This window comes from Eutrema salsugineum, unplaced genomic scaffold (genome assembly GCF_000478725.1).
Source record: "Eutrema salsugineum unplaced genomic scaffold, Eutsalg1_0 scaffold_8, whole genome shotgun sequence".
NCBI lineage: Eukaryota > Viridiplantae > Streptophyta > Magnoliopsida > Brassicales > Brassicaceae > Eutrema > Eutrema salsugineum.
The window spans coordinates 13,210,765-13,219,754 of NW_006256414.1; the positions used below are offsets into that span (position 1 = coordinate 13,210,765).

General features: G+C 39.0%; 1 long non-coding RNA gene across 1 annotated transcript; it reads right to left on the reverse strand.

Moving 5' to 3' along the window:
• Positions 1–2,144: 2,144 nt before the first annotated feature.
• Positions 2,145–3,551, reverse strand: LOC18010254. Its single transcript, XR_002896519.1, has 4 exons — positions 3,078–3,551; positions 2,674–2,980; positions 2,509–2,592; positions 2,145–2,328 (listed from the first exon to the last, which is right to left on the reverse strand). It is a non-coding gene; the product is annotated as an uncharacterized LOC18010254 (long non-coding RNA).
• Between the last annotated feature and the right edge of the window lie 5,439 nt (positions 3,552–8,990).

Genomic DNA, 8,990 nt, shown 5'->3' on the forward strand with positions numbered 1-8,990 from the left:
GGATCGGAAGGTTCCCCGGACAGGCGATTTCTGAGACATGTTTGCACCCGGAGATTTTGGCCGATACACTTCACTCGCGGTACGTGTTTTGGTCGACAAAGTCCACCCGCGGTACGTGAAAATGGTCGACAAAACCTTCCTGGCCAGCGAGAATGGCCGATAACCTCCATAGACCCAAGTTTTCCACTTTTTCAAGCTTTGCTCACCATTCCACCTCCTGGATTCGTCTTTTCAGCTCCATATTCACCTGATAGACACTCAAAACATGCAAAGACTCATTGGGACCTAATGCATCTCCTAAGTTCTAAAACAAACCCTAAGGACCTAAAATGCATGAAATAAAACATGATTTGGAATGATTTATGCAACCTAAATGATGCAAATTATGAACATATCAGTATGAAACCGACCCCAACAAGTTGTTTCAAGTTTTATGGATTTGATGAGATTCCAAGGGGTGCGAAGACCCTTGATGAATAGGTTTTCGAAACAACTAAGGATATTATACACCAAAGATGAATCGAAAGGCCTTGAAGGATATAACACACCAACAAGAAGGGTTTGATCTTACTTAGAAAACATTTTGATAAAAGATAAGATTGTCTAAAAAGAGAGTGTACAAGAGAATATAAAGAAAGAACAGGCAAGTCTACAAAGCATTAAAGTGTCTAGGAACTAGTTTTTTGAAAGCTGGCTAAGTTTGAATTCAAACTCTTCTTCACACGCTCCTCTTCTTCTTCCCTTGGGCTCGGCTGAATGGGCTGGTGTGAGGTGATCCAAACTATGCCTCATTAAAAACATATCTCAAGAAAACTCATTGGGACAAAACTTGAGATAGGGAAAAATAGTACATAGCTGGACCACAAGCCCATTAGCCTTCTCGGACTTGGATCACAACTAATGCAGTTGTACCCATTTCTTTTCCCGTTTGTTCCTTAAGCTTTCCTTGCTTAAGTATATCTCCAACAGCTTCATTGAGCCTCTTGGTCTTTGCTCGATCATGGGACCATTTGAAATGAGCAAAGGGTCTTCTTGTTCCATTCCTTGCTTCTTGTCTTTGTTCCTTAGCTCCTTAACTCCTTGCGGTTCTTCTTCTGGTTTCAGCTCTTTGTTGATGCTATACAAGATCATATCATCCCACACCTTCTTGAAAAGGATTTGTCCTCAAATCTGGATCATCTGCAAAATAAGGAATCAAGTGAGCAATATTGAAAGTAGAACTTATTTTGTACTTACCTTGTAGATCAAGTTGGTAGGCATTATCATTGATCTTTCTATTTATCTCGAAGGGTCCATAGACTCTTGGCATTAGTTTAGATTTCCTTTCTCCTGGAAATCTCTCCTTCTGTAGGTGCATCCAAACGAGATCTCCCTTCTCAAAGGTAAGCTTGCGTCGGCCTTTGTTAGCGTGCTTGACATATTGCTTTGTCTTCTCCTCTATGTTAGGTCTGACCTTCTCATGGATCTATTTAACAAGTTCTGCTCTCTTCTTTCCATCTAGACTAGTTCTTTCACTTAAAGGAAGAGAGGTTAGATCCAAAGGCGACAAAGCATTAAAGCCATATACAATTTCAAAAGGTGAAAACTTAGTAGCCAAATGCACCGAATGATTATATGCGAATTCTACATGAGGCAAGCAGTCTTCCCATGCTTTAAGATTTTTTTTGATCAATGCTCGCAATAAAGTAGACAATGTTCTATTCAGTACTTCAGTTTTTCCATCAGTTTGTGGGTGACAAGTAGTGGAAAACAATAGCTTTGTACCTAGCTTAGACCATAGAGTTTTTCAAAAGTAACTTAAGAACTTGGTGTCTCGATCAGATACTATGCTTCTAGGCATGCCATGCACTACAGGAAAAATGGACTTTAATAGCGGCTGAAAATCGCTATCTAACGATATAATATCATTTAGTTAAGCACTCTATCATCGCCTGCGATAACAAGTCTGATACATTAGATAGCGGTTTTGGGCATTGCTATTGATTCAACATTAAATATAGCACATTTTTGTCTGCAATCGTATATAATACAATAGCATTTGGATTTTGCTATTATTATATTCTCACAGCATTCTAAGTTGATAGCAGTTTCTTATTATACTATACTTGTTCTTTCTTATTAAGCTGTGTTTGTTATTGCGGCAAAAAAAAAATGAAATTTATTAATATTCAAAGTATTACAAAGGCCAAAGTATTAAAAAAGACCTAAATCACAAATATACACAAGTATATAATTAGAAGATAAATTTGGATGCTGTCACAACTTCCAATCAACAGAAACTGTTGTACCTCCCAGATCATGAGTGTGCCATCAGATCCTCCATTAAATCTGAAATCACAAAAGAGAAAGCTTTAGAGAATGATAGATTAACTTAGGCATGTATAAATTTACTATTTTTCCATATCTCTCAGAATCGTTGTATGAGATAAGTCAATGAATGTTCATGTTTTCTACAGCTATTAGAAACCATTCTCAAAAATAAAAACACAACAAAGCAAATTGGATTACCTTTGGAATCTAAGTCAGAGACTGATGGAGGGATTCGAGCAATAAAAATCCTCATCACGTTTTTACAGGCTATCTCATCTCTCCCTGTAACAAACATAACCTCTTAAACAAATATTATTGGAGTAACGAATTTCTTATTAGATTCAAAAAATCCATGAAACCAACCTTTGGTGTAGTCACTTTTACTTCCAAGATTATGTTCCCTAAAAAGTGTTCACCTTTCACAGGGTTCTACTAGTAGTCAAAAATTTCAAACTGTAAAAAAGATTTGCAGATCGAACTATGAAAAAAGGGTTTTACCAATAAAACAGCAAAATCCACACAAAAACTCTGAACAAAACTACTGAATCGGATAAGGGTTTCGTAAAAACTCTCAATGTTGTTTCAGCGATCTATGAAAGATGGTAATTTGTCCTTTTTTATAAAAACACCCAAACACTTCAACACCAAAACTGTTTTGGCGAAACAAGTCCTGCACAAAATTAAATCACCCATAACAAATTAGATTCCTTCTGTAAAAGATACCCACAGAAGATAAAGAAGAGAGAGATATAGAGTAAAGCCCATACCTTTTAGGTCTTAAGACCATAGAAATGGATGAAACCTCTGCTTTCATTGTTGATTGTGTTCTTCAAAAGACAGAACCCAAAAAGATATAAGTGAGAAACAATGGAAAATACAAAGCACCTAAAGGAAATCAAAGGCATGGGTTTAAGAAGACGCAGATCTTGAGATGGGAAAAATCGAGGCGGCGGAGGAAGCAGGATTCGATACAGTGAGAGAGAGTGGGATTTAACATGGTGAAGGAGAGTCAGATTTACGAGAAATCTCTAGCGAGTGAGTGAGGGTCATCGCTCGCCATCAACGATAGATCTCATAGCTCAAGAGGAGATGCTCTATCTTCCATCTATTTCTTCTGATCTTCTCTCAATGGGTCGCACTTTTATTTTGATTTTAAGATTTTGAGTGAAAGAGGAGAGAACGAAAGAGCAAAAGGGAAGAGAGAAAGGAGAGCAAAGGGACACGAACATAAAAAAATTAAGTATTCCCCTAAGTGTTTAGGTTAAAATTTCCCCAAATTTTTATTTAGAGGCGGGCACTTAAAAAAATATAAGCGGGAATATAACTTTTTTTCACATGCACAACATATTATAGCGTTTAATTTTTAGAAACGCTATATAAAAGTCAGAACTAAGTCATTTATAGCACAAATACATAAAACGCTATCTTCTAATGCTATTAATAACCTGATGTATCCGAAAAATGTCTCTAAAGAACAAACTAGCTACATGCGATGCATCATCAGTTTTGTTACATGCAATGAAATGTGTGATGGGCTTGCGGGCCTAGGGTTGTTTTTTAACAAGTACGTTAGTCCTCCTTAAGTTTTAGATTTTTAAAACCCTAGTGTCTGCAAGTGCACGCAAGTGCACAGATGTACGTTGTAGGACTTAGGGTGTCGATCCACAGGGAAGAAACAACAAACTGGAAGTAAGAAAACTCATAAACCAATAAAAGATTTGGGGTTTTTGGTTAAGATCCTAAACTAAACCTAATCTTGTATTCACAAGAAATGCAATGCATGATGAATTATTAAAAGAATATCTAAAGCATATCGACTCAAACTAAAGACTCTTAAACTCATAGGTGGCGATTTAGACTTCTCCGGTTTACTCTAATCGATGTATGGTGGCATTTCCAATTAACTTCCGGACGATTTAACTTCATCTGTTTCTGGGAATCTGCATTGAACTAGAATAGACACATGTATGATTAACCAACTGTCGTCACCTTAATCAACTAATCTCTTAGATCTAGCAATTAACTCTCGCTCTCATGCTAAACTTAAGATCATGCATTGGACATTGAATTCGTCTGCTCACATCTTCTCTATAGGTAGCTTTCGACTCCTATAGCGACTATGTTCTTTTGAAGCTAGGTAAGGATGATCTGATACAGCACTCTCGTGGCTCTGATCGATCCTAGGTTCAGAGAATAGGTCATGAATCTACTCTCATGCTTTACGAATTACTTAGAAGATATGAGATCCAGAATATGGCTAAGAACAATAGAAATCCTAATCGATATATATGCTTGTCGATATCTTCAAACAACTTGACTCTCTGGGACTAATCTACATGATGTAATGAATGATGAAAGACATATAAGAATGTAAAAGAATGAAACAGAAAAGTTAATAAGATGAAAAAGAGGAAGAACAATGGATCTGGGGAAGAATCCCCATCTCCATCGCCTAACCCTAGAAAAACAAAGTTTGGTGGCTCAAAATCTCATTACAGGAGCACACACCCGTTTAGGGCTGCTAAACAATGTATTTATAGGTCCTTAGGTCTTCCAGGTCTCATTTAGGGCTTCAATGGTGAAAAGTGGTCAAAATCAGGTGTTATCAACTCCCGCAGACTTAAGATTTTGTTTGTCCTCAAACAAAACAAGATCTAATCTGGAAAAATATCATTCAACAAAAATGAGAGGGAATTCAAAAATATCAGCAACCATACATCTAGACCTTAATTATGAACAATGCATCAGTCAGATCAAGTCTAGAAAATTCTCACCAAAATACAAACATAACTAGTCCGTTAATCCGTCATGCGAAAATCCACACACTTAGAATTAACTTCCAATTAACTAGCTCTTAACATTCATTAAAAGTTTCAGTGGTTCTCATCAAAAGGATATTAAACAAAGCATTCAAGGTTAGGTATCAAAAAGGATTTTTAATGGTAAAGCTGATGTGTTTAAGGTTACCTTTTTCTGGAGAGACAGGATATTATAGAAAACAGCAAGAGAGGATGGAACTGATAAATGCCCCCACAGTTTCAGTCATACTCTTCTTGCTTCAAGATTTCTGATCTCCTTTCTTCAGGTTTGCCTTATATTTCCCCCAGACTTATATTTTTGTCCAGGTTGTGAATCCATAACTCCTTAAGTGAATACCTATTGCCTTGGCTCAGGTGATTTCTGCTTCTAAGACTCTTTAGGCTTTTAGTTCCCTTTCCTTTATTTCTTTTTTTTTTCTTTTTTGTTTTTCAGAAAGGGGAAACTGTCTTTTGACTTGGAGTCTTAGGGAGCACGAAAATTACCTTTAAAAATGAGTTTTTCTGAGGCATCATAAGATTTCTGGCACACTCCCTTATGGTCTCTTTCAGTTTTTCTGTTGAGTGACTGAAAACTATATTGTTCCTCCCTCTCCGGCGTTTTTGCACATAACTGTCGATATAAACTTAAGAGAGAATGCATGAGGTTTGAACATGAAGGTTTGGGTTAAGGGTGTGGTACCAGCTAAAGATGAACTGGCCATTTAGGATAACAAAGAGTGGTAACAATAAGGAAAAGATGTCCTAGATGTATATCATGATGCCTTCTTAAAACCATTGATGAGAAAATTAGATGTCAAGATTAAGTCCAAGTAAAATGAGCTAGTATATCCTGGCAGAAAAGATCTTCATGAATAGAAGTCCTCTGGTGGGATTTAGTAGTGCAAGTACTCTAGCTACCGCCTAGTCTAGTACTAAACCTTGAAAGAGCTTTTATGAGTGATTGGTGTAGAAGCAAACAGGTTGATTATCATCATCGATTTAGTCATTATTCCCTCAAAATGTTTTTGACCTTTGAAAACAGTTTTTGAAACTCAAAAGATTTTGAAAAGGTTTTAATAAAAATCGAAAAATTTGAAAAATTTTAAAGAAAATGCAGAGTGCAATGGCTCATGCAAGAAAAGGTGGTTAGAAAGGGATGAAATCCTCCCCCAGACGTAAATCACACTGCCCCAGTTTGAAATAAATCAGGCAAGGATGAGAAATAGGGTATGTAAAGATTTAAAAAGTTTAAGGAAAAGAAAACTTACCTGGAGGTGGTGAAAGTGGCCAAGGATGAAATGGAGGTGGCCAAGGATGGATGGAAGTGGCCAAGGTGGATGGAAGTGACCAAGGGTGGATGGAAGTGCTGGCCGCGGATGAAGACATCCCGGCCGCGGTAGGACGCGTGCCGGCCGTGGTTGAAGACGTCGCGGCCGCGGTAAAACTCATGCTGGCCACGGCCGAACCTCTTTTGGCCGCGGTCAGCCCCTTTTCTTCTCTTTTTATTTTTATTTTTTTATGACATACTAAGGCCTGTCTAAAATAAGAAAAAAAAAACTTTTAATATAAAAATAAAGCTTAAACAAAAAAAAAGTACCTAAAATGGGTTGCCTCCCATCAAGCGCTTTGGTTTATAGTCCTTAGCTAGACTTTTGCAAAGAAAAAGACTTAATTCAAATAGGATCTTGTCCTAAGACAAGTCCTTTTTGAAATCCTCCTGTTCTGTCTTGCATGTTCTTCATCTCTCCAGAGTTCTTCTGGTTCAAATGCATGGGCAACTTGCTCTCCGCTTTTGCTCTTAAGTGGTGTAGCTTCATAGAAGATGTCCTTGTCGATATTGGCAAAGGAAACTCGCCTGTTGGGCCAATCCATGATGACTCCAGCAGTTGCTAAGAAAGGCCATCCAAGAATAAATGGATAAGAGTCATCTTTGGTCTTTACTATGTATAGATCGATAGGTGCAATGCAATCTCCACTCCTTATAGGAAAGTCTCGGGCTATCCCTCTTGGTGTTGCACTTGAATCATCTGCTAAGCTAATCTTTGTCCTGGTACTTGAGATGTGCTTAATGCCAAGTCTCAAAACAGTTGCTTTGGACATCATGTTAATGCAAGCTCCCCAATCACAAGGAATATTGATGAATCTTTCACCTCTAATGTCACAAGAGATAAGAAATTGACCTTTGTCTTGAACTTTGTGCAGAGTTCGAACTGGTCTACCTTCTTGGGCGTGTGTGAACAAGTCTTTCATCTCTTGGATTGACTCTTTGCTGTCACAAAAGAAGTGGCCGATCATGTAGTCTCTACATGCTTTGGCAAACGAAATTCCTTCTGGCAGGGTCTGAACTACTTGGTTGAACTCTTCAAGTGCTTCTTTGCTGTTCTTGTTTGTGTAATCACTGGCTTCTTGGGGATCTTTGAGATGGATCCTGTAAACAGCTGCATCAGGTGATGATCTAGGAAAAGATAGATACATGGTTCTTCTGAAATATGTAGAGATGTTCTCCTTAGTCTCCTTGCTGTATCTAAAGCAGACTTGAAGGCAGCCTTGCTTCCGGACAAACCATACTCTTCATCTTCTGAGAATTTCTCTTGAAGCTCATTGTCACAAGTGTAAACCATGTTGCAAGATGCATAAGTGTTGGATTCTTCCTTTTTCTCTGATGCTTGTGCAGTGATTGAGATGACAGCTTGATCAAACAACCTAGGTCTGGTCACATGAGGTCGGTTTTCTGATGAACAGGCTTCAGAAAGAGGTTGAAAGTTCTCTCAGTCTGAGAAGTCGTGCTCCACTGCGGGTGAGGAGCTCGCAGCCGCGGTCAGCTCCCTCTGGCTCTCCATGCTTGCTTCTTCAATCTCTTCTCTCCATTGTTGTTCTTTTGCTTCCAGTGGTTGTCAGGTACGTCTTGGGTATCCAAATCATTGATTCCAGAGTTCAGATCATACTCCTTATGATCTTTAGAAAGTTTTTCAACTTTCTCTTCTACTTCATCCAAAGCATAGACAACTTTGTCTAAAGTAGCATCAAGCTCTTCTGTCTTGTTTTCAACCTTTGCTACGCCTTGCCACAGCTCCAGTGTGTAGTCGTAGGTCTGTTTTTTGCTCTCATTCAGCTCCTTATCCAAGTCATCGATCTTAAAGGTTAGGGTTTGCAGCTCCCTTTCGTTTTGCCGAATGTTGAACTTGTTTTTGTCTTGTTCTTCCCTGACAGACTCTGTTCTCTGATCCAACTTGTCATTAGCTTTGGTTCTCTGATCCTCTAGTGTCTTCACATGCTCAGAGAGTTCATCAAACATTTTGTTAAGGCCGATGATCACATCATCTATCCTTGTTCGCAGGGCAGCATCGATGTGGGCTTGGGAGGCAAGGAACTGATTCAGTTTGGCTTCCAATCGATTAATTAGCATGTTAAGTCGATTGTTCTCATAGTTCTGGTGCAGAATCTGATGAGGAAGAGGATGAGAAGGTCGTCCTTTCACCAGGTGTGGCGAGTAGAGCTCATCTCGGTGGTGTGGAGGTCGCGAGTCTCCATGGTGGTGGTTCGGATTAGGGTTCCGAAGATGATGATCAAAATGATGCCTGAAGGGTGATTCACATGCGCAGGGAACTTCACACAGGTCGCAGGACCTTCGCTAGGGGTTAGGGTTTCTCCTTGAATGATCCATGCTTCAAAGGTTTCTGAAACTAGGGCAAACAGAAGAAAAAATGAGCAGAGAAAACGTTAGGTGTTTATGAATTTGGTTTACTTCCTATGTTGCTTTGGCAGAAACTCGACATATATATAGTCGTCTGCGGCTTCAACCTCCCAGGTTTAGACCTCCAGCGACTTCATGCCTCCCCGGCAACGGCGCCAAAAACTTGGCAGGCTTGCGGGCCTAGGGTT